This window comes from Hyperoodon ampullatus (genome assembly GCF_949752795.1).
Source record: "Hyperoodon ampullatus genome assembly, chromosome: 13".
Classification (NCBI taxonomy): domain Eukaryota; kingdom Metazoa; phylum Chordata; class Mammalia; order Artiodactyla; family Ziphiidae; genus Hyperoodon; species Hyperoodon ampullatus.
Window position 1 is genome coordinate 3,184,841 of NC_136926.1, and position 26,885 is coordinate 3,211,725.

The following is a 26,885-nucleotide window of genomic DNA, read 5'->3' on the forward strand; positions in this document are numbered from 1 at the left end:
AAGTTCAGAAAGACAGGAAGTGATGGGACAGGTGAAGGATGGGAGAATACACCCTTCATCTCATGACGGTAGCAGGTGTCCAATCATGGCTGAGTGGGAACATGACCCCGACACAATTTCTAAATGTGAAACTCCTGGTTTTTAAGTTAACCAGGAGACATCCAAATGGCCAACAGGTACATGAAAAGATGCTCAATATCACTCATTATTAGGGAAATGCAAACCAAAACTACAGTGAGATGCTTTTAGACTCAATTGTCTTTTGCAACATTGTTTCATTTTAACAGGCAGAGAGAGTGCAGTGCTCTGTGCCTATACTGATTTACAACCCTCTGTTTTGTTGCTTACTTTGCTCTAAATAGAGACCCATTTATTCTACAAGTATTTATCGAGCATGTGCCATGTCCAAGCCCTGTACTAGATGCACAGGAAACAGATTCTTGCGGTTGATCATGGAGATTACATCCTAATCATGGGGACCAGACAATACACAGATAAATAACTATATAATATACATGCACATAGAGCTGACCCTTGAGCAATGCGGTGGAGGGGGTCAGGGGTGCCCACCCTCCTCGAAGCTGGAAATCCGTATATAAATTAAACAGCTATAGTCGGCCGCCCTTTACATCTGCTGTTCTGCCTCCATGGATGCAACCCACCAAGGATCTTGTAGTCCTGTAGTATCTAGTATTGAAAAAAATCGGTGTTAATGGACCCTCACAGTTCAAACCCACCTTTAAACTCATATTTACTATATCTATATCGTCTATATCCTTATCTATATCTCTCTCCATATATGCTGATAGTGCTAGATAGAACAGTAAAGCAAGGAGGTGAGTTAAAGTGTGTCTATGTGACTTTAAAGTGTGTGGAAGTGAGAAAGTACCAGTTGGGTATCGCCTTGGAAGAGGCAAGGGGACGAGCCATGTGGATGCCTGGGCAAAGCTCACTCCAAGTAGAGCAAAGGCAGGTGCAAAGGCCCGGGTGGGGAGGGCAGCTGGCCAGTTCTGGTCGGTGGGCAGAGGACAGTGTGGCTGGATGGAGGGAGCGGAAAGAGAGTGGCTCGGGCCTTGGAAGGCTGTTGTAGAGGCAGTGCCACTTCCTCGGAAGGGACTGGAGAGCCTCTGGGCTTCCCTCGGCTGACTTCCAACTTAGCTGGCTCCCTGGCTGCTGGGTGGAGAACGGATTTCTAGGGAGGAATGGGCAGGAGTGTGTTGGGGGGAGACCAGTTAGGAAACCAGGTAAGAGAGGTAGCCGTGGAGGTGGGAAGAAGTAGTGGCATTGGTACATCTTTTAAAGATGGAGCCAACAGAATTGGATGATACATTTTACATAGAGCCTGAGACGAAGAGTCTTTGAGGGTGCTGAGCAAGGGAAGGCTAGGGTTCTGTCCACGGAGATGGGGAGGCTGCAGGAGAAGTGGGTTCTGGAATGGGGAGGCCAGGACTGTACTCTGAAGTTCTGTGAACCGTGTGTCTCTCCCACTCCACTGGGGCTTCTGTAAAGGCTATAAACCATTTTACCCTTGTCACCAAATCCTGAGGCCTTGGGAGGTCCTCAGTAAAGGATTACATAAATGATGAAATCTCCTTCCTCCCAGCAAGAATAGCTTGGGTGTATATATGAGAAATAGTGTTTCTTTATTTTTTTATATTTTTTATTTTTTTGGTACGCTGGCCTGTCACCGTTGTGGCCTCCCCCGTTGCGGAGCACAGGCTCTGGACGCGCAGGCTCAGCGGCCATGGCTCACAGGCCCAGCCGCTCCGCGGCATGTGGGATCTTCCCGGACTGGAGCACGAACCCGCGTCCCCTGCATCAGCAGGCGGACTCCCAACCACTGCGCCACCAGGGAAGCCCAGTGTTTCTTTATTGAGAGAGAAAAAAATAAAACATTCTTTTTCAGTATTACGAAGCACCTCAACCCGCTGCCCACCCCCAGGCTTTATGGTTCTTTTCAAGTCCTGAGCTGTCCTTAATGCATTTTCAGTCCCGTGACATTTCCGCGTCTCCTGTTTCACTCTGCTGGTCCAGGACAATGACATCTTTTTTCCTTGTTAATGTCCTCAGTGGTCTCCCCCCCAGTTCTGCTCCTGGCTCCTTAGAAGCCATCCCCTCCCAGTTCAAATGAAATCAAATCCCTCTCCAGCTTAAAATCCTGTGATAACTTCATTGCGGTCAAGAGAAGACGCAGGTTCTTTTTTTAAAAAAAACGTTTGATTTTCTGTTGGACTATAGCCGATTAACGATGTTGTGATAGTTTTAGGTGCACAGCAACGTGACTCAGCCATACGTATACATGTATCCTTTCTCCCCCAAACTCCCCTCCCATCCAGGCTGCCACATAACGTTGAGCAGAGTTCCCCGTGCTGTACAGTCGGTCCTTGCTGGCTATCCGTTTTAATTATAGCAGTGTGGACATCAGACACAGGTTCTTGACCTGCAAGGTCGTGCATGACCTGGAACCAGCCTGTCTTGCTGTGCTCCAGTCACCCTGGCTTCTCGGACTGGATTGTTCAAACCTCTTGTGTCCCCATGGCCCTTGTAACTGTCACTCTTCGAGCTGGAAAGTTGATTAGTTGACTTTTTTTCATTCACCTGTAGATGTTCTTGGTCTTGGAATGCTCATCCTTTGGCCTGGCTCACTCTTCCGGGGCAGGTGCCTGACTGATGGGCACACCGCCCCCTAAGAGCTGTGTCCACACCTGGCCCACCTGAGAGCCTCCCCAGCATCCTCACTCAACAGGGCCGGGTGGTTCTGATTGGAGGTAGGGAAGAACAGTTTATGGGCTAAAGGTAGAATCAAAGACCTTTATTCTACACAGAAGAACTATTTACGTCACCCTTATCTTTGGAAGTTGCCCCACAAGCTCATTAATTTGCTTCTTGTTTTATTTATTTAACAAATGTCCTATTGAGTGTGTGCCATGTTCGGTGTGTCCTGTGTCCTGAGGGACCTACAGATAGGAGCAGCACAGATGCTATTCTTTATGATGATGCCAATAGCTGACACTTTCCAGCCATCATTTATGTGCCAGACCCGACTCTTAAGACCCGACACAGACATCAACTCATGGGGTGTCCTCTTGCCACTGTTAGGATTTCCATTTTGAAATGCAGAAAATGAGCAATGGGGAGATTAGTGAGAGAGGTGGAGGGTTTGGACCCATGCAGTCTGGGGTTCCACCTCTCAGTTTAGAGTAGCAGGACCAGAAGATGCTGGGGATGGGTGGAGTGAGAGGACTGTCCACGTGGGCTGGTCGTGAGAAGGTGGCAACTACCACACAGCCTAGAAGGCACTCCCAGATCCCTGAGCAGGACCACCTCGGGTCTTGAAACAATGACTAGGTCTGTGTTTGTGGCTGTTGACTCTATCCATCCATCTCTCCATCTATCTATCATCTATCTACCTTTCTTTCTATCTACCTATCTATCTGTCATCTAGCTATCAGTCCATCCACCATCTGTCTGTCTATCTGTGTCTATCTATCTACCTATCTGTCATCTTCCATCTGTCCATCTATGTATCATCTATCTATCCATCCATGTATCCATCTATCATCTATCTGCCTTTCCATCCACCCATCTGTCCCATCTATCCATCCATCCATCATCTATATACCTATCATCTATCTATCTATCTATCTATCTATCTATCTATCTATCTATCTGTCTATGCATCTGTCTATCTATGTATCTATCTATCATCCATCTGGAAGCATCACTATTGCAGGGAAATGGTCTAAAGATGAACACATGCTATGGGGTAGAACTTTGCCTACCCAGCCTTTCCAGCCAATCCTCCTGATTGGTTTTAAAGGTGATGTTGTATAGATGAATCCAGCTTCCCTGCCTCAGTGCCATTACATGTTTCCCCCAGGTCTTTATGAGTCTCCAGTTTGAGGGCTTCCTCCTCACTGGGGTCTGCTCAGGGTGGAACCAGGGTGAGTTGGATGGGGTGCCCTTGGCACTCAGTCCAGCTCCTGCAGTCCAGGGATTGTGCTGGAGAGTGAACGCCCGCCTCCTTGTGTTCTAAGCTCTGGGCCCCTCTCTTGCCTCACCCTCCTCCAGCCCTGAAAGCCTGGAGAGCATTAAGACTCTGGGATATATGTGGGGCTGCAAAATCCATACTCTTTACACTTAGTGCTGCTTTTTCCACTTACCCACAGGCATATGTATTTGTCATGGGCTCCGTTTCAGCCTTTCTCCCCTTGCTGCAGGCAATACAAATCTCCTTCCCCACCTACTTTTAATAATTAAATAGGAATTTTCCAGGAGGCTCTGGAGTAGAATCTTTAAATGTAACAATAATGCTTTCCACACAGATTTAAGGAAAGTACCTCCCAGGAGCTATCTTAACTTTGTAGCATTTGCAATAGTAAACACCTAAAAATTAACATTCAATAGGATAGTGAAAGCTAACATTGATTTCGTGCTTGATATGTGCTGGGCATTGTTTGAAGAGTAATCATCTTTAAAATAACCTGTGAGCTAGTACCCCCATTGCACAGACGAGGAAGATGATTTTTTTTAATTGAAGTGTAGTTGATTTACAATGTTATGTTAGTTTCAGGTGTACAGCGAAGTGATTCAGTTATATGTGTGTGTATATATATGTATTTTTTTATTTTTCAGATTCTTTTCCATTATAGATTATTACAAGATATTGAGTATAGTTCCCTGTGCTATATGGTAGGACCTTGTTGTTTCTCTGTTTTATATATAGCCGTGTGTATCTGTTAATCCCGAACTCCTAATTTATTCACCCACCCTTTCCCCATAAGTTTGTTTTCTATGTCTGTGAGTCTATTTCTGTTTTGTAACTAAGTTCATTTGTGTCATTTTTTTAAGATTCCACGTATAAGTGGTATTATATGATGTCTTTCTCTGACTTAACTCACTTGGTATGAGAATCTCTAGGTCATCCATGTTGCTGCAAATGGCGTTATTTCATTGTTTTTTTATGACTGGGTAATACATATATATATATATATATATATATATATATATATATATATATATATATATATATATACCAAAGATAAAGTTAGTTACCCTCACAGTCTGGTTCCATAGCCCTCAGGCAGTTTACAACATGACAAATACCTGGATTAACTACCTATTGTGGCAGTAACAAATTTCCACAGATTTAGTGGCTTTAAACACACACTTTTTAATTTTCTTTTGCATTTCTGGATGTCGGAAGCCTGAAATGGGTCTCAGTGAGCTAAAATCATGGTATCAGCAAGGCTGTATTGCTTCTGGAGGCTCCAGGGGAGTTTCCTTGCCTTTTCCAGCTTTTAGAGGCTGCTCTCTTGCTCCCGGCCCTTCTCTGTCTTCCTGGTCCAACTCCTTATGACCACTGTGTCTCCTGTTGCCTCCCTCTCTTAAGCACCCTTGGGATCATGTAGAGCCCGCCCTGATAATCCAGAATAATCTCCCATCTCAAGATTTTTGACTCCATCATATCTATAAAGCCCCCTTTGCCCTGTGAGGTAACATATTCACAAGCTCCGAGGATTCGAATGTGGATTTCTTTGGTGGAGGGGAGGGAAGGCATTCTTCTGTCTACTATAAACCCTAAGAACAGATTAGGAGTTTTCCGACACAGGAGGGAGGCTACATGGACATGGGCAGGTTTTCTTACCATGAGCAGAGACACGGAAAGCAGGTGCCTGAACCAAGATGAGCCGAGGTGGTTGTGATCAAAGACTCAGGACAAGAGGTTGGAGTTTTACCCCAGGACTGGACAGAGCTTCCTGAAAGCCTTCTCGGGGATGCTTTCATGGTGTGATTGCCCCGGTGGATCCTCAGTCACTTTAAACAAAGGCGGTGTGTTCTTTTTCTCAGTTGTGTGGGGTCAGAGCCCTTGGTCTAACTTCCCAGCAGGTTTCTCTTCTGGAAGCCAGAAGGCCATTGAAATTGATGAGATTCTTGCATTCCAGTGCTTCAAAGAACAGGGCTTTCATCAACTTCAGTCTCTGGGATGGAGGCGATCCGCAGAGAGAGTCACCAGAGCTGGAGGACGGGGCCTGCACCAATGCGTGCCTCCACCTGACAATTGGTTTTAAAGGATTCTGAGGGACGGAAGGTCACAGGCACCCCAGGGAAACTGACTTCTCGTGGAACACATTTTGTTGGAGTGGAATATGTTTTCTGCAGCTGTACAAGGAGCAAATCTTAATTGTTTAAGAACACAGAAGGAATGCATTTTCTCTATAGCCGCCTTTTCTCAGAAGGCTGTCCTTGAAACTTTTCAGTATTTGAACCTAAAAACGTTTTTTGGTTGGAAGTCATTCTAATGTACCTGCCACAAGGCACTTCCCTTTGTCAGGAGAGCCTACCACAAAAGCATTTAATATTCTTTACCCAGTGTGATGGTCAGTTTTAGATGTCAACTCGTCTGGGCTTAGGGATGCCCAGAAGAGCTGGTAAAACATGATTCCTGGGTGTGTCTGGGAGGGTGTTTCTGGAAGAGACTAACATTTGAATTGGTGAACTGAGTAAAGAAGATCACCCTTACCCACACGGGAGGGTATCATCCCATCCTTTGATGGCCTGAACAGAAGAAAAAGACGGAGGAAGAGCAAACCCTTTCTCTCTCAAGTTGAGTTGAGACATCCATCTTCTCCTGCCCTCAAACATCAGTGCTCCTGGTTCTCAGAGGTTCTGACTCAGAATGAATAACACCACCTGCTTTCCTGGGTCTCCAACTTGCAGAGGTCCCTCATGGGACTTCTAACAGCATGAGCCAATTCCTATAATCAATCTCTCTCTCATCTATGTCTGTATCTATCTATCTATCTATCTATCTATCTATTGACATATTTATCATTTATCCATCCATCCATCAATCATCTGTTATCTATCATTTATCTACCTATATGTCCATCTATTTATCATTTATCCATCCATCATCTATCTATCTTATTCATCTATCATTTATCTATCTACCCACCCACCCATCCATCCATCATCTATTATCTATCATTTATCTACCTATCTGTCCATCTATTTATCATTTAGCTGTCCATCCATCATCCATCTCTCTATTCATCTGTCATTTATCTATCTACCCACCCATCCACCCATCATCTGTTATCTATCATTTTTCTATCTATCCATCTATTTATTGTTTATCTATCTATCTATCGACATATTTATCATTTATCCATCCATCCATCAATCATCTATTACCTATCATTTATCTACCTATCTGTCCATCTATTTATCATTTAGCTGTCCATCCATCATCTATCTATTCATCTATCATTTATCTACCCACCCATCCATCCATCATCTGTTATCTATCATTTTTTCCATCATCCATCTATTGTTTACCTATCTATCTATCTATCATCTATGTATCTATCTATCTATCATCTTTCTATCTATCATCTATCTCCTATTGGTCCTCTTCTCTGAAAAACCCTGACTAATACACTCAGCTCATCATTTTGTATACTCTGTGATATGTTAAAGATACAGATGTTATTAGTTCAGGAACAAATAACAATCCCAGTCACGGTCCTGGAATCGGCTTTCTTTAAAAGTCTCTGAGGTCAGCTGCGGTGATTTGCCATTTTCTTTCAAGCATGAAAACCTCAAGACTCTGCCCAGTGTATCAATATCTCAGACATTCAAAGCTAAAACGGCCCCTTGAAGACCGTCCTCATTTTGTAGATAAGCTACGGAAGTCCCTGGGACCTTGCATGGCTCATCCAAAGTGACAGAGTCAGGACTTCAAATCATATTGCCTGATTTCTAACTCAGCAGCCTGTGCAAAAAGCCCCAATCGTGACGGCCTCAGTGGTCCTCCAGTAGGGCCGCCATGTTGCAGAACTTACAAGCTGAGTCACAGCTGAAGTGTTTCCTCCTCTTAGTTTTCCTGCCATCCTGAGAGATACTAATGGTCTTCTCCACACTTGCTGCTGTCGTGCATTTACTTACTGATCTTTGTCAATGTCTTATTGGCGATTTAAGAGTCTTTTGAGACCTGGTTATTCTTTCTCACATGAGGAGTAGCTGGTAAAGGAATGTGTCTTTTTTGTTCTGAAACAATGGCTTCTATTTACTGAGGCCTATCAAACTGCCAGACACTAGTTTTCATGGATCAACACATTAAATCCCTCAACCCTAGGATACGGTTGCTGCTATTCCCCATAGTTGACAGAGGAGAAAACTACTTAGAGAGGTCAAGACAGGTCCCTAAAGTCACAGCACGAACAGAAGATGGAGATGAGATTTGAAGATTTGAGGTCAGGATCTGAATGCCCCAGACACTTCCCCCTTGTAACTTGAGTCAGCTTCTGTTCTGAACTCATTTCACTGGGGGGTGGGGGGAGCAGAAGCTGGCCCCAGCTGGCCCAGTGCCAAGGCTTTGTCCTAGTTCTGGGGAACATGCATTGTGCCCAGGAGTGTCTAGGGTGACCGTCTGGGTTCCTCGTGTCATTTGCCTACATTTGCATCTTCTGAGATGTTCATCATCCTCCCTCATCCTTGCACATCCATCCGTGGAGGTTCCTGCGGAGGTTCCCCTCGTGTGCACGAGGCTCTTTCAGATCTAGTGCCTTTCTCAGCCGGATCCTTTGCTTAAGGCACGGGATATTCTAAGAGGTTCTCCAAGCACTGGCTGCCTTTGGCTCTCTGAGTCTTTGGCTGCCTCTCTCCCTGGGGTCTACCCTGATTCAGAGCACAGGCCTGCCCAGACAAAACTCTAATTCAAAAAGATACATGCACCCCTATGTTCATAGCAGCACTATTCACAATAGTCAGGACATGGAAACAACCTAAAAGGCCATTGACAGACAAATGGATAAAGATGATGTGGTACATATGTACAATGGAATACTACTCAGCCATGAAAAAAGAATGAAATAATGCCATTTGCAGCAACTAGAGGTTATTAGACTCAGTGAAGTAAATCAGAAATAGAAAGGTAAATTTCATATATCACTTATATGTGGAATCTAAAATATGATACAAATGAACCTGTCTGTGAAACAGAAAGATAGTCACAGACATAGAGGAGAGACCTGGGGTTGCCAAGGTGGAGGGGGTGAGGAAGGGAAGGAGTAAGAGGTTGAGGTCAGCAGACGTAAGCTTTTATACATAGGATGGATAAACAACAAGGTACTGCTGTGGAGCACAGGGAACTATATTCAGTATCCTGTGATAAACCATCATGGGAAAGAATATGAAAAAGAATGTGTATATGTATAACTGAGACACTTTGCTGTACAGCAGAAATTAACATAACATTGTAAATCAATGATACTTCAATTAAAAATATGTTAAAAAAAAAGAAAAGAAAGATCTCTCAGAACTTAAAAAGAAAAAAAGCACAGGCTTGGCTTACTCCATGGGGCAGGGGCCAGATCGCTTCCAGAGAGGTTCCATCAATGTCTGTGTTCCTACCCATCTCTGCCCCTGGGAGCTTCACTGAAACTCATCATCTATGGTCTACACCATGAATCCTTTCCCGTCTTTTATAAGACTTTCATTTTAACAATCAAAAACAAGGAAGAGGGACTTCCCTGGTGGTCCAGTGGTTAAGACTCCGTGCTTCCAATGAAGGGGACGTGGGTTTGATCCCTGGTCAGGGAACTAAGATCCCACATGCCGTGCAGTGCAGCCAAAAAATTAAAACAAACAAACAAACCCCTGAAAAACAAGGAAGAACTTCCTGGGCTCTGTCTTCATCCGAGACAACAGCAAGGAATGGTGTATCTCCTGTCAGAAAATGGGGGCCGACTGTACCAAGGGTCTTCAGGCATTGGGCGGGAGATTAACTTCATATTTCAAATATCATCCTGCTACACCTGCCCTGTATGTTTCTGTTTGTGGAATACGAAGTAATATCCATCAATATTTCAAGAATTTGTGCTGTTCCACCTGGGAGACACTTTACATCAAAGCCAGGGTAGAAATTCACTGGGAGATCGCACTGATACAAACCATACTTTTTCCAAAGCTCTTCAGCAAGGCTGTATGTTGGACATAGACCAGGACCCCCAAATATGAAAGTGACATCCATCTTTAATGTCATAATTAAATCGGAAGATCTGAGGGTACCTTAATGGTGTATTGAATGAATCTTTGTGCTAACAGAAAGTGGCAGAAAAGTACAAATACATTCCCATCCCATCAATTTACTTTTCCAGAGTGAACTGTCTATTCATCTTATAATAGAACCACCTTACTATTTTTTAAAGGAATTGAGTGGTTTTAAAGTGATGTTTCGGTGGGTACAAAAAAGACTTTGTAGCACAAGCCAGAAAATAATGTATTTTTCTACCATGCTTTCATTTATGCTCTTTTGTGTCAGGGATGTGAGATCTTCGAAAACCCTAGAATATTTTTTCCAGTCATCAATAATTAGGTGTCAATCAGTAGAATCAGTATGTGTAAGCGTAACAAGGGTGCTGACACCTGGAGTGATGAAAACTTCTGTAGCTACCGGGGTAGAAATAGACATATCAGAAAAGACAGGGATTTCCAGCATTGAAAACAACCGTCTTTGGGTAGATACCCCGCCTTATTCATTTGAATTGCCCAGGCCCAGCAATGATGCCTGGTATATAATAACCCCTAAAGGTGTGAATGATTGCCGAATGTATTATAGAAGTGTTGATAAGATATGTGAATATCTTAAAAGCTTAAACTATGAAAGGCACAAAACTCTTCTGCATTAGTGTATGAGTCAAAATTCTAGAAGGAAATGGGCAACATACTCCAGATGGATGCTTGCAGGGAGAGTGTTGATGGGGTTAGTGATGGAGGTGTGATCAAAGTTAATGCCTGCCCCCCTCCACACACACCTTATCTTGCCTGGGGGCTCATCAGTTCTTTGGGAGGCGGGAAGTCTTCCCTCCTGGGCATCCCCCCTCACCTGTCCCCCGTAGTGGGAATTCAGATGTGGTTGAAGCAGTTCTTTTTCTGAAAGGCCAGGTAAGCCTCTGAAGCAGAACAGGGCAGGTGCGGGGCTGGGACTTGTGTGCGTGTGTGGATGACCCACCCGTCCCCTCACACCTCCTGGGCAGGAATGAGGTGGAGGCCGTCCTTCTGTTCTTCTACCTTGAAGCCCCGCCCTTGGGCTGGAGCCTTGCGCCCCTTCTGGCGGAAGGAGGGAGTGGCCTCTGGCCCCGTCCCCTGAGGGAGGTCTAGGAGAAGCCAGCATTCCTACCAGCTCTGGCTCCCTTTCCCTCCTCCTGGGTCGCATAGGGTGAACAGAACCCAATGGGATGAGGGTTCACTGTCTTCTAACAGTTTTCTTGCAGAAGGAAATTGGGTTCTACTCTTCAGATGGCATTGACCCTCTTCTTTTGGGAATTAAAATCCCTGGTATGACGGTGCTCAGAAGAATTTGCTTTTGACGTGGGTCTGCTTTTGTGATAAAAGACAGAGAATCAGGGAGCATGGGTCTGACTGGATCATTTAGGATGGGTGACACCATCTCCAAGGAGAACTCATCCCCCAGTAGATGGTGAATAGCTTACCCTGCCACATGGGTGTTCCCGTGTCTTGCTGTAATGTGTTGGGATTTTTTTTTCTTTTCTTCTTTATCTCTGGAGCTTTTAGTAGAAGGCCATATATCAGATGCTTGGTGCATGTTGTGTTCGCACAGCCTCCCGCCCTCTCCCCTTCCCTTCCCCCTCCCCTCCGTTCTTCCTTCTTTTCTCCTGCAAAAACATCTCTTCTGTCCCTGTGTCTGGTGGGACTGTGGCTGCCGACCATGGTTATTTTAAGTCCATCCATTACGCAGCAAGGACTAATGCGGCTACTTAGGTTTAGTGGCAAGATCTCTAATCTCATTGCTTCTTCTTGGTATTTGGTAGGATGTTATAGCTGAGACGATTCAAATAAGATTTTGATAAATGAATGGAGGAGTCATTTAATCTGCTGGTTCAGGAATGGCCGATCGATACAGTGCATTATTGGCTAGAGAGATGCTGCAGACTCTGTCGCATGATGGATGGCCCTGTAGATTATTGGGGGGCAACCTTCTTCTTTTTTTAAATTTCAGTTTTGGTTGCAGATGAGTCTTGGTGACGTTGCTGCAATGGCTACGAGCTGAAGAGATGAACAGAGTGTGGAGCTAGTTTTCCCCCAACAGATCAGATAATGGGCAGCTGCTTTGTGTCTCCGTGAGACCACGATGACTTTTTTTTTTTTTTTTTTTTTTTTTTTTTTGCGGTACGTGGGCCTCTTACTGTTGTGGCCTCTCCCGTTACGGAGCACAGGCTCCGGACACGCAGGCTCAGCGGCCATGGCTCACAGGCCCAGCCGCTATGCGGCATGTGGGATCTTCCCAGACCAGGGTACGAACCCATGTCCCCTGCATCGGCAGGCGGACTCTCAACCACTGCACCACCAGGGAAGCCCCTAACTTTTAATATTTTGTTGTCATACTGTCACATGTGTGACTCAGATTTATTCTAGCATCTAATATCTTAGCAACTGTGGAAATAACATTGATCCATGATACTTTTTATCTATGAGGATTAAAGTCCCTGTCTTTTGTATATGCACTTTCTTTGCTATTTGATTGTCTCTTGGTCTCTGTACTATATTACCACTGAGAAATAGTATATTTGTTTAGAGGTATTTGGAAATTTTAGTTATGGTGTCTCCATATGAAGCTACATTTCTGTGAGTAGAGAAACCAAATTCTCCAACACTTTAGAACTTTATCCTCTTTTTTTTTTTTGAAGTCCTAAGAACACTGCATGTGGATGGGAATGGAGAATTTGCTGGGAATTAAATTCTAAATTAAACAAGTCATTTCCAGTTTTTGTTAAAATATGGAAGTGTTTTTCTTCTGTCATATCAGTGTGCCCAAAGAATATAAGATCTCATTTTGGGTAAACTTCATTTTAATTGAGTTTATAGGGTTATGGATTTGATAAAGTATTCTGTTGTTCATAACAATTAATAATCTAAGTAGCAGTTCCAGAATAATAGAGGGAATGTTGCATGGAACTCTGTGGCTACTTGCACAATGAACTGAACAAATAATAATTGCTGTAGAAGTTCAGAGAGAAATGGGATCCAATGAGGTTGATCAGAAAGAAAGCTTCACTGAAGAGGTGGAATATGACCCGATTCTTTATATTCTGAATAGAATTTTGGTGAAGGGGACAGAAACTCATTTCAAGTGGCTGAAACACCCTAAAACAATAGGTGAAGGGTTTTTTTGGACCTCATTTGTGGCTTTTGCCAATATATTCTCTTTATCCATGACATCTTACATTTTCATTAGGTCCAAATACAAGGGCGGCATGAATAGAACAAGCATGATACCTCATTAAGGGTAATTAAGTATCATGAGTTTTTATTCTTCAAGGGGAGCTGGCATGCGGTCTCCCCCTCCTGGCCAGTACCATTCTTGTTTTGTCATGAATGACTGATGTTCTCAGTGCCAAACTGTTGGAGTCATCATCTCTGACAGTGGATGGCCAGCTGCTCCACTTCTATCTTCTGATTTTCCCATTGTGCTTTGCGATGGGGGAAGAAAACTGGGGAGAATGGGATGGGAGGTAACATAGGCAAGATTGACTTGGCTAAGTGCACTGTGTGTCCTTCTCGCCGTGTCTAATCCGTCAACAGAACATCTGCCTTAAACCATGTCCATATCATGGCCACTTCTCATCACCAGCACTGCTGCCACCCTGGCCCAAGCCACCGTCCTCTCTCACCTGGATTACTGCCACATCCCCCGTCAGGTCCTTCGTCTTCATCCTTCCTCCCTCCACCCTACCTAGTCTCCCTGTACTAGCCAGAATGATCATTTTAAACACCTGGGGGGTTTGTGAATGATCTTACAGCCTAGAGATTAAAAAATCAAATGCCCGTCGGGGTAAGTACGTGACATAAATGAGGCATAAGGGCTGGGTGTGGACTGTGGCCAAGTAGTGAATTCATGCCCCATCTAAAGGGCACAGCTCTGTGGCTTGTTGCTGTATGGTGAGGGATTCACAGATTTCTCACATCATGCAGTGTTTTAAAGAAAAATGTAAAATCAAAATTTTTATTTGAAATCTTCTGTTTTATCGATATTGGCTTTAAGAGCTAAATGTGAATTTCAATAGCACCATGCAGAATCAAGTAAAACAGTCTCTGGAGCCAGATTCAGCCCAGGTTACAACATCTGCTGTGGGCAATGGGGAGAGTTTTTAAAAAAGAAGTAACAGAAAGACCTGTGAGGGTGACATTCTGCCACCATCTACCTGGGCTTCTTCCTCAGCATGAGTTTGGGGAAATGACAGTTTCCTCTTGGAATGGTATCGAACCAGTGCCCACTATATCACTCTTCACAACTGCAGCTGCCCCTTTGCCAGGTGAAGGCAACCTTGGAATTTAATAAGTAGAATTTTTTCAAAACAAAGAACTTTTTATGGAAGTATAGTTGATTTACAGTGTTGTGTTATTTTCAGGTGTACAGAGATATGATTCAGATATATATATCTATATAGATATATAGATATATATATTCTTTTTCAGATTCTTTTCCATTATGGGTTATTACAAGATACTGAGTAGAGTTCCCTGTTCTATACAGTGGTCCTTGTTGGTTATCTATTTTATATAGAGTAGTATGTATATATTAATCCCAAACTCCTAATTTATCCCTCCGCTACCCAGTTTCCCCTTTGGTAAACACGTTTGTTTTCTATGTCTGTGAGTCTATTTCTGTTTTGTAAATAAGTTCATTTGGATGATTTTTTAAGATTGCACATATAAGCAATATCATATGATATTTGTCTTTCTCTGATTTACTTCACTTAGTGTGATCATCTCTGGGTCTACCCATGTTGCTGCAAATGGCATTATTTTGTTCTTTTTATGGCTGCATAGTATTCCATTGTATATATGTATCACATCCTTTTTATCCATTCATCAGTTGATGGACACTTAGATTGTTTCTTAGCTATTATAAATAGTGCTGCTATGAACATAGGCATGCATGTATCTTTTTGAATTAGTTTTCTCTGGATCTGTGCCCAGAAGTGGGATTACTGGATCATATGGCAACTCTATTTTTAGTTTTTTTGAGAAACCTTCATTCTGTTCTCTGCAGTGGCTACACCAATTTACATTCCCACCAACAGTACAGGAGGGTTCCCTTCTCCCCACACCCTCTCCAGCATTCATTATTTTGTAGACTTTTTAATGATGTCCATTCTGACCAGTGTGAGGTGGTGCCTCATTGTAGTTTTAATTTGCATTTCTCTAATAATTAAGAATGTTGAGTATCTTTTCTTGTGCCTATTGGCCATCTGTATGTCTTCTTTGGAGAAATGTCTATTTAGGTCTTCGTCTACTTCTAATAAGTAGAATTTTAAAAAGGGGATTTGAAACTGGCTCTTTTCCTTTCCAAGGGACCAGAACCTGAACTCAGGGAAACATAATTTACTCCCAAGTCAAAAGTACCATTGCTTCCCAGGCATCTGATATGCTTACGAGGACCAAGTCTCACAGGCTATGATGGTCCTGCTAAGTTTTCTCAGGTCATGACTGTTCCTTGCTCTGTGCTGTCCACCTTCCAGAGTTCTCCCAAGAGAAAGCAGCTGATTGCTGGAGAGAAAGAATTTCTGGGCAAAACTGAGTGGACTGCACATTAATTATAAGTACTCCTATTAAAGAGTAAAACTCTGAGCTGTGCTCACTCAGAAACAAAACTTGTTGGCAAATGAATTGAGAAACAAGAAAAAATATTATTAGATGTGAATGTCTTTGATAACGCTTTAAAGAAAACAGGGCATATTTTATTTCTGTTCTGGTTTTAGCAAAGCTTCTGGACTGATAGATTCCCCAGGCATCATGTCATATTGCATTCTTTACTTTCTGCATCTGTATTCATCTTTTATGATGGAATGCAGTGGGGGACTCCTCGGAGACCTCTCTCCACCTGCCCGCAGCCCTGACAGTGCTGTCAGCAGGCTGCCATCCTTCTGGTTTCTTACCCATTCTTTCAAAAAAACTTTTTTTTTTTTTTTGTGGTACGCGGGTCTCTCACTGCTGTGGCCTCTCCCGTTGCAGGGCACAGGCTTCTGACGTGCAGGCTCAGCGGCCATGGCTCACGGACCCAGCCGCTCTGCGGCACGTGGGATCTTCCCAGACCGGGGCACGAACCTGTCTCCCCTGCATCGGCAGGTGGACTCTCAACCACTACGCCACCAGGGAAGCCCTGCCAGTTTTAATATAAGCAACCTAATGAAGAACTCTCCCTATATACTGAGTGTGTGTATCGGCTGTTGGGGTGCTTAGGCGTTGTCTTGAGGTCCGATATGAGACATGAAATCAGTGCTCTGTATCCAGGTGGCATCTTCCTCACTAGCGTTTATCTCATCGGGCGTTCGAGAAGGTTCAGCAGCGACGACCATCTCAAGGGCAGGTCTGGGGGTAATGAGCTGCTGACCCTGAGTTAGAGAGATTGGCTTTGAGTTGTTTGCCCAGTATCCTTTCATGTATCCATTTGTTTATTCTTTCGTTCATACATTTACTTAATGCCCTCTGTTCCCTGGTATTGTTCTGGGTCCTGAACCCATAGCCGTAAGCAAGTCGAGTCAGATCTCTGCTCCAAGGACCCAACAAAGAAGGAGGGGTCTTCAGGTTTAATCAAGAAAACAAATAGAAAAGACCATTTAAGATGGGCAGAAACTAAGCAGGGCATGAGGCAGTGACCAGGTAGGGCTACTTTAGGCCACTTGGAGGTGCTTCTAATGCTGAGGCCTGGATGAGGAGAAAGAGTTAGCCATGTAAAAGGAATAGCATTTCAGGCAGAAGAAGGGGCCAGTGCAAAGGCCCTGAGGCAGGAGTTAGCTTAGTGCATTTGAGAAAGGGCATGAAAGGCAGTGGGCATGGAGGGACGTGGACCAGCGGGGGAATGCCACAGCCGGAGACAGAGGCCACAGCCTTGTCAGGCAGGACTTTGTACATGGCCTTACAAGGCATCTCAAGGTATCTTTTTTGTCCACCCATATGGACAGTTCTCAGGTGAGCTTCCAGGCCTAGGATGCAGGAAGCATGTAGTTCTCAAAGTATGGCCCCTGGACCAGCTGCCTCAGTATCACTTGTTGGAATGCAAATTCTTGGGTCCCACCCCAGACCTCCTGAATCAGAAGCTCTGCAGTGAAGCCCCAGCATGGCAAGCCCTTCGAGTGATTCCGATGACGGCCAGAGGGTGAGAATCACTGCACCCAGTGACAGCAGGAGGGTTTTGTTTTTTCCTCTGTGTTTGATTCTTTGCAACCTCAAAAATTATGGCCAGAACTCACACACCTCCCTCTCAGTCATGGTTACCAGATAAGACCATCAGAGTAGCTACGGAATTTGTATGCAGAAGCTCAAGTGAAATGTGCCAGGTGTAGATGGGACCAGACTTTCTTAAATCAGATTGTCTAGGATGCCTGGCTGGTTACATCTTTAAAAAATTCCATTGGATTTATCATCCCCCCCACCACTTCTTCCTAAGAACCCGGAGCTCTTCCACACACATGATTTGAAGTAGTCTTGCAATTTTTAATTAGGAAAAAAAATTCTCTGGGATAAGGGGGATCTCCATTTGAACAACCACAAAAAATGCTTCTGCATCTGGATTTTTATGTATGTTTGCAGTCATTGCATGCATGTTTGCATGTATATAGCAGAAGCATTTTATGGAAACTGACTAGAATAGTGGTTCTCAAACTGTAACATGTATCAGAACCCCTTGGGGGATTGTGAAAGCAAAGATTACTGAGTCCCAACCAGAGTGTCTGAGTCAGTAGGTCTGCAGTGGGGCCTGAGAATTTGCATCTCTAATGAATTCTTAGGTGATGTTGATGTTGCCAGTGCGGGGCCACACATGGAGAGCCCACTGCTGGAACACAGAGTTCAGAAAGATATGACTCTGTCTTAAAGCTAGGATTAGGTGCAGCTGTAACAGAAGCTACAACGTAACAGTGGCTGAAACAAACTAGAAATCGATTCTGTCTTGCGTAAACATCCAAGCTAATGTGGCAGTACTGGGGTCACCTGGGAATTGGACCCCTTCTCTCTTGTCCCTCTTCTAACATGTGATTCCTCCTCACTGTTGCATGCACTAATGGATAAATTTGTTTATCCATTAATCTATTGAAGGACCTTTTGGTCACTTCCAAGGTTGGCAATTATGAATAAAGCTGCTGCAAACGCTCCTGTGCAGGCTTTTGTGTGGACATAAATTTTCCACTCCTCTGGGTAAATATGAAGGAGTATGATTGCTGGATGGTATGGAAAAAGTATGTTTAGGTTTATAAGAAATCGCCAAACTGTCTTTGAAAGTGGCTGCACCATTTTGCATTCCCACCAACACTGAATGAGAGTTCCTGTTGCTCCACATCCTCACCAGCTTTTGGTGTTGTCAGTGTTTGGATTCTGGCTATTTTAATAGATGTGTAGTGGTTATGTAGAGTTTTGGCTGGATATTTAGTTTGTTGCTAATTTTTCACTTTAAGCCTGACCCTTCTCTGAACATTCTAACAATATAAACTTTTCTGAGCATTTCTTTATTTTTTTTTTTTTTTAATGTCTAGGAATAGATTCCAAGGCATGCAATGAATGGGGCAGAGAGAAAGGGAACTCTAACTTCTCTGAGGTATTGAGAAGTTATTAGGTATTTCCAGGTATTCATCTTCTGGAAATATGACCATAATTACACTTTCACATGAGCCCTGTATGAGAGTGTAGCTATGACTGAACTCTGGGCATCATTGTTCATTGCAATATTAATAGCTCTGTGTTGAGTCTGTAAGGAAAAAAGATACCATGTTGAGTGTGACATGAATTTTATCTCTATTTTCAGACTCTGGTAATAGAATCTCATCTAAGTGGGTCTCCTACACTCACTTTTTGTCCGGAAGGTCATTTCAGTTATGCCTTTGCTACTTTGGATGGTCAGAGCATTTGATGTGACCTTTCAACATATATATCCATGACTGACACGTGTGCCTGCTTACATACATATGTGGCATATGTATGTACAATTTCCTAAATTGTAAAACTGGAGTGATGGTTCTCTAATAGGAATGGTTTTGCTTCCCATTTAGGGTTGCCAGATATAGCAGATAAACATACAAAATGTCCAGTTAAAGTTGATTTTCAAATAAATTATGAATGTCCCATGCAATATTTGGTACTTACACTAAGAAAATTATTCGTTATTATTCTGAAATTCAAATATAAATGGATGCCCTATGTGTTTATCTGGCAACTTTACCCTGAGGGGTGTTTGGCAACGTCTGGACACATTTATGGCTGTCACAATGGGGCAAGGGAGTTCTACTGGCATCTAGTGAGTTGAGGTCAAGGATGCTGATAAATAGTCAACAATGCACAAAACAACCTCCTGCAATAAAGAATTATCCTCAGTAGTCCTGGGGTGGAAAGCCCCTGGTTAAGACTGCCTGAATTTCCATTTGATTTCCGAGCTTTTGCATTTAGCTAGTGAAATGTAAAGGCTGACAGGGACTAAAAATGGTTAATATATCTGGGAACATATAACTCTCCTTACAGCCTCCTTATTTCAGGTTACAGGCCTACTTGACTGGCCATGCTTCCATCTGTGCACCCTCGTTTATTTTTCTTCATGGCTCTTCCTGCTGCGTGAAATTACATTACATGAGTTTATTTCTTTACTTGGTTTTTAAATCTGCCTTCTTCACTAGGATGTCAGCCTCACGAGGATAGGGATATCATTCCTTCTGTTTAATCCTGTCTCTCCAGCACCTCGGACAGCTCCTGGCACAATTATTCGAGCCGTGAATGACAGGACGAATAAAGACAGAAACGTATCTTTTAAGAGAACTCCACAGCCTCCAAACACATTTCTCATAACAAATTATTCTTTAAGCTAGAGTGCTTCTCACACTTAAATCTACACTTAAATCTGCTGCATTTGCCGCCGGCTACGTTCTTTAGTTGTCAGGCTCCTTTGGGAAGCTGCAGTCAGATACCAGTTTCCTCAATCATTCAAAGTATGAAAATGTGCTTGAGAAATGAAAACAGATTCCCTTCTGAAATATCGGAAGCAACAAATTCAATGTTTTAGAAGCAAATTAAGAACCACGTGGATAAAGTAAATGTGTTCACCTCTGTAAATGGACCTTTCTCCTATACTTTTACCCACCCTCCTCCCCCCGCAGTGTCCTGGGGGGAAGAGGTAAAAGGGATGCAATTCGTTTCAAGGTCTTCAAAAAGTGTCCCTTTCCTGACACAAATCCCAAGGGACAACCTGTGTCTTTCCCCGGAGCTAACATTTTCTCACTTAAAGAATACATGACAAGGCCTCCAGATGTGTTCAGCTCTGTGCTGGGTTCTGGGGGCATCATACGTGTCATCTCCCAGCTTTTGCTGAAACAGCAGGTCCTGAAAGCCCTGGACCTGAAATTCAAGCAGCCGCTGTGGACCAATAACCAAAAAATATGTATTTTTGTGTCAGCCTCAGCTATAACAATCACGACTCTTGGGCTTGATGTACGAATTATATTTTTCCAGTATTCATTAAGAGAGGTGCACGGCTAATTACAATTTTTAAAAATACATTTTTCTGTGTACCACTGGGAATTAATCAAGCATGGTGCCGTTGAAACTCAAGCCACCTTCTGGCAAAAGCATGATTTAATATGGAAAGGTGAACACAACAGGGCTGGGTCCTTGAATACCTCCTTGAGGGTCACATTGCTTAGTGCTAAAGGAGCCAGGCTGTTGGGTTGAAATTCTGTCTCTGCCATTTACCAGCTGTGTGACTTTAGGCAAGTCCCTTGACCTCTCTGGATCTCAGTTTCCTCACTGTGATCTGAGGATGATAAAAAGCACCTAACGCATGGGGGGTGCTGGGAGTATTACATTCTTTGATCATTCTAGAGAGTATAGAACAGTGTCCAGAACGAAGTAAGTGTTGTCATTGAATAAATAATTTCGTGGGGAAAACGAACTCCCTTAACTGTGATATGAAGTAGAATTTGCTACACATCCAAGGAGAAATCACAATGCTGCATAGACATAGACCCCATTTGGCTGGGGTGTATGGGGAGGGCTTCTTAGATCTGGAGGCCCTCATGCAGTGTTCTAGAACAAATGGCATTTTCCTGTTAGAGGTTTGCTTTGGGGAGAGAGCAGGACAACCCGGAGGGTGAGAGCAGCAGAAGAGGGAACCTAGGGTTGCACTTGATGAATGACCGCTCAGTCTGGTCGGAGTGTAGGTTAGATGCGGCAGATAGCAAGATCCTGAAGCTGGGAAGGGAGGATGGCTGTGAATACTCAGAGATTTTGAACGTTGAGCTACAGAATGTAAATTTCACATGGCAGTCGTTGGAGAGCCAAGGAAATGTTTTTAATGGCAACAGAAAAAGTGATAGGATCATAGTGGAATATGGCGAATTCAAGCCCAGGCAACAGACCAGTAGGATCAGTGTTTAATCACTGGCTCTGATGGGAGGGAGGATGAGCACCTGGTCTGTAGGGTTTGCCAATGTCCATAGTGTAAACACTCCCACCATGGGCGACTGGCATCTACCCACCTGAAGTTACTGGATGTGGAGCTGGAAGGAGATGCATAGAAGCAGCTCTTGCGAGTCTGAACCTGCCTGCCAGGTCCAGCCACCATTGCCCTAGACCTACCTTCTCCAGTCCCCCCTGGGCGCTGACTAGTTGTGTGACCTTAGTCAAGTTGTCCGTCCCTTTGACTCTCGATTACCTTATCTACAAAAGGGGGAAAATAATATAAAACAACGTAAATGACACTTCCAATCATTAAAAGAGAAAGGCAATGGTCAGAAGTCTAAAATTATTCCCCAGGCAGCATTCCTTCCAGAGGTTCCAGAAGACAATCGTTTCCCTGCCTTTCCAACTTCTAGAGGCTGCCTCCATGCCTTAGTTCATGGCCCCTTCTTCCATCTTCAAAGCCAGAAAGAAACATCTTCTTCCTCTCTGACCTCCTGACATTCTGTTATAAAGACCTTTGTCCCACTGGATAAACCAAGCTCATCTCCCATCTCAAAACATTTAACTTAATCACATTGGCAAAGTCCCTTAGGCCATGAAGGTCATGTATTCACAGGTGAGGGTTAGGTTGTGGATATCTTTGGTGGGAGGCATTATATGGCACATGACAGTGACCATAGACAACACTGTGTCTGTGTCTGTGTGCGCATGCATGTTTACGGAGCTGTCTATGATCATTGACATAAATATAAACAGGTACAAAGCATATTTATAATAGTGGCTCTATACCTACATATGTGTATACAGAGAAGCAGAGAGATGTGGTGGTAGAGAAAAAAGGATTCAGAGTCAAAGGCCAGTTTTGTTTGTTTCTGAAGTTTGAGTATACTAGGTTTTTATACTGCGATGAGCTATCCAGCTGAGAGAAAGAAATAGATGATGTGGAAGCTTGAGCATGAAAAGTTGCTGGACCTTAAGGACTGATTTTTGAAGGAAAAAGAGATGCTTATCATCATAGGCAAAGATGGGTAGCAAATTCTAAGTTGCTGTCAGATTTGCTGGAGGGAAGATGAGAGAGTTCCTTTCTGGTGGATTCCGAAGTACAAGTCATCAGCTGAGCATGTGTTAGGGGTTGGGTGGGACAGTTGATTATTCTTCTCTGCATAGGGCAACCCCGGTACCCAGGAGTAAGGAGCCAGGGGAGTGAGCTGAGCCAGTTAGGAACTTTGATTTGGCTTTGTGTCTTGAACAACCTCTAATCCAAGTTCCTAGAGGCATACCTCTCATCTCAGTCTGGGGCTTTCAGGAATGTAGTGAAGCTCACAGAATACCTAGTGTGTCCCAGCTGTCAGTAACGCCATCTACTTTCCTTCTTATCTCTGACACATTCACCTGGGACCCGACAGGGTCACAGGAATCAGGGAAGTGCCAGGGTTTCCCCATCAACCACAGCTATCATGGGGTCTGCTACATCTTTAGGTCTTGCCATTCTAAGCACGTTTAGACCCTTCTGGTCCATGAAGAGACCTTCATTCACTCTTGGGGAAAGCTATCCAATTCATGTTAAGTTGGATATTGTTTTTGTTTTGAGTTTTGGTCTGCATTCTTATTCCTACTTTACTGGAGATAGAAAGTCTTCTTTCCTTTATGTTAAGATTTTGTTGTTTTCAAATATAACTTTTAAGGGAGAAGACTGGAGTGGAGTTAACTGTCTTTCATTTGGATTTATTAAATAGAAATTCCAGAATATTTTGCCATGGTGGTAAGGTTATAAATCAGTTCAAATTTGTATATTTTCAGTTTGATGATTAATCAATTTGAATGCATATTTTTTCTTTGACAGTCAAGAAGCTCTATAGCATTTTTCAATCTCTAGAAAGAAAAAAGGAGCACATAAAAATCCATCCAGCAAAGGAGAAGAAATGAAGCACGCACGCATACACACACACACAATTGTGGGATATTTAAGCATAGAATATGATAGCAGGAATAAATTCAAACATATCAATCAAGCAAAGGCTTACAATCAGAATCTATTTCGACATTGACACTAAGAAAAGTGACACAGTGCCACAAAATAAAAGCAAGCAAAAAGTTGTACTAAGAAAATGCTTACAAAAAACAAGGAAAACTTGGACAGGGATGGCTGTCTTAACCTCGGGAAAAAAATATTGGGTGGGCCAAAAAGTTTGGGTTTTTGTAACAGCTTACAGAAAAACCCAAACGAGCTTTTTGGCCCACCCTAATACACTTCAAAGCCAAAAGCATTAAGAAGGACCAAAGGAAAGTTTTTATTATTGGCAACAAGAGACATAAGACATATGTCTTATAATTTTTGAGTCATCCTGACAGTGTTTGTCTTTTCACAGGAGAGTTTAACTCATTTATATTTAGTGTCATAATTAACAAATTTGTTCTTACTCCTTTCATCATATTTTATGCTTTTTATCATTTTTCTTTCTTGATGAACTGTGTTCTGTAATTTCAATATATCACTCAATGAGCTGTTTCTGTTTTCCCTCTTTCTCTCTCTCCCTTCCCAATTTTTAAGCCAAACAGCCTGATTTTAAACTTGTAAAAAATTGTAGTTAAATATATATTTATTTGGTTACCATTGACAAAAATAAAGCCACTTCTATGGATATACACAATTAGTACCCTTTTACTTTTTTTCTTTTCATGTTTCTTTTGGCATTTTTACCAAGTTTATGATTTTTAAATAACATAATGTTTGGATTATGGTTTTTCTTTGATCAATAACTATTTTGACCTTGTTGGTTTTGCCTACATTTAAAACTGTATTTGAATTTATTCGATGCTTAAATGTTTTCATGTTTATGTCATGACCTTCCTGTTCCTGAATATTACACTTTAACCACCTCCTGGCTGCCTGAATAATAGGCTTCAGTGTTGTTGTTGTTTTTTTTTTCTTAAGGAAGGATAGATAGGATGTAATCTTGCACCTTTCTACTGTCCTCACATATTATCAGGAAAATCTCTAGGTTAGAGAATTGTTCAATTTGAACATTCTCCATCAGATTTATGGAAATATTTATCGTTTTTAAGACTTAATTTTGTACAGTAGATATAACTGAGGCCAGTTGATTTTTTTCTTTTTGAATTTCTGTTTTATTTTTAAATAAGCACTTATAGAATTATTTATTTATTCTTGACATTAAGAAATGGCTTTAAGAAATACCTAGAAGGTGGTGTTTCCAGTTTTCCTTGGAATTCAGTGAAATATTTATTTATTTTTACCCCAGGACTGTTTTCCTTTCTCGATTGTCTTTTAATGATGCTTCTTTTGCATTTTTCTGCTATTTTTCTTAGAAGCCCTATTATCTGTATACATATCTAATGTGTCTCATGTTTGCAGCCTGGCACTGATCATCATTTTCATTTCTTGTCTTTTCCATTCAGCTTGGGGGAAAGCTTCACACATTCTCTTTTTCACAGGATAAATTCAATTTTCTCCTTTTTCATATCTTTTTTATTGCTTCTGAAACCATTTTAAATCCCTTACTTTTAATACTGCCGTATCTTCTTCCATCTTAGTCTTATTTCATTATAAAATAACAAGGGTCCTGCATTTTCTTGATTAGCGAGAGCACAGAAGTTATTCTGTGTAAAATATACATCAGTATTCTGTGGTAACCACCCTTCAAAGCTTTGCTGTTCCTGTCTCTTCAGTGCCCTATCAAATGCCCTTCTTTGATTTTGCAGTTTTTATTTATGAAACAAACATTTTATGCTCCTTCTGTTTTTCATCTGTATTTGCCTTCTCTCTAGCTGTCCTTGAATGAGGGTAGCCTCTAGTGCATTGGCATTTCCCTGACACAGTGGGGTGGCTTCCTGTTCTTTCCATTTGGTTTCCACTTGCTCTTGTTAGAGCTGCACATGAAACGTCCACCTGGAAGGGCGCTGGCCCTACATTCCCATATCGGTGATGCAGCAGCCTGAGCAGCATGGGGATGTGTTGGCTTTCCTGGTATTCTCAGACCATTGTTGTACTCTCCCTTCTCTCAATTTGGTACAGCTGCTACACTGGGGGCCAGTGTCCCGTAAGTCATTTTGCCTTGGCTTGGACTCAGTCCACAGTGACGCTGTGTCATACCTCCTGTTCCACATCAGCAAGAGGCCCTGATTCTGGGGTTTTCTACACAGTGTGGTCCGACTCACTCCTGAGTCTTTCAATTCAGCTGATTACAAATGTTGTCAGCAGCCAGCATCAGGAACGTTACCCAGTGCGGGGCATCCCTGGGATACAGTGGCCTTTGCTCTTAGAAATATCAGGGTACTTCCACCAGGCTATCATCTTCTTTTATGATGTCATGCTTAGAGATGCTAGATTTAGCCAACAACAATTCAGGGTGCCCAGTAACGTTTGGATTTCAGATAAACAACAAATTTTGTTCTTGTTTTAATTATAAGCATGCCCCATGCAACATTTCTGTCAATTAGAAATGGAAACATAACTGGGTTTCCTGTATGTTGTATCTGGCAACCCTCACCATGCTGTATTTTCTGCATGAGACATTGGTATCCCATTTAATTTCTCAGGAATTCTCCCAGGCCAGGGCGTGCAATTTGCACTGAATATTCAACACAGACGCAGATTTTTACTTATTACCATATTCCCTTAGTTACTGCTTTTGAGTCCACTCAGGGGGAATTTTAAAGGTCTGTGCTCAAGTCACCATCTTTCTCAGGTTTCATAAAAGTATTATTTAGGGGAAATTATGTTTTCAAAATGGTAAATTAATAGAAAATCTCTATGTGGTCACTGCGTTGCTTAACGATGGGAACATGTCACTTTCTTTCAAATAAGCATATAAAGTCACAGCACCAAAATCAAATGTAATTTTTTTTCTTAATGGGTTATTAAGTGAGATTTACCACGTGCAACTTCTTTGTTATTTGATACCTTGCTCTTTTTTTTATGTGGAATTGGTGCTCGTAGGTTATAATAGCCACCCCCGTGGGGATTTGAGGTTAATTAGTTTTCCTTCTTAATCTATTCTGTGCATGGTGGAACATTCTTTTTTGAATTTTGTTTTTAAAAAAAAGACAGAAAAAGGAAATAACACTAGCTTTAGGTCAACTTGGAGCATTTTTAAGCAATAAACATGTAGGTCAGATACTAGGCGAAAAGACAAATAGGCTCTTCATGGAATGAAGCTTAGAAATGACTTTCCTTTGAATGATGCCGGTGGCATTCCCCTGGTTGCTTTCCCAAATAAAGTCAGAGGACCCACAGCCATTGCCCTTGGAATATGTAATTAGTTGCCCAGTTTAGTTTGGTGTACTCAAATAGGGGTCAGATGTTCCAACAGGAAAGTTCACAGAGCCTCGGTGTCTGGTATTAATGTTTGACTATCTATAACCTGGCTATTTGGCTTCAGCAGTGTCTACAATGAATG

At 42.6% G+C, this 26,885-nt stretch overlaps 1 protein-coding gene across 1 annotated transcript in view; it reads left to right on the forward strand.

The window, feature by feature from the left end:
- Positions 1–26,885, forward strand: part of TMEM132D (transmembrane protein 132D) — a gene marked incomplete at both ends in the record, with an annotated part of 636,473 nt that overhangs the window by 129,600 nt on the left and 479,988 nt on the right. The window lies entirely within an intron of this gene.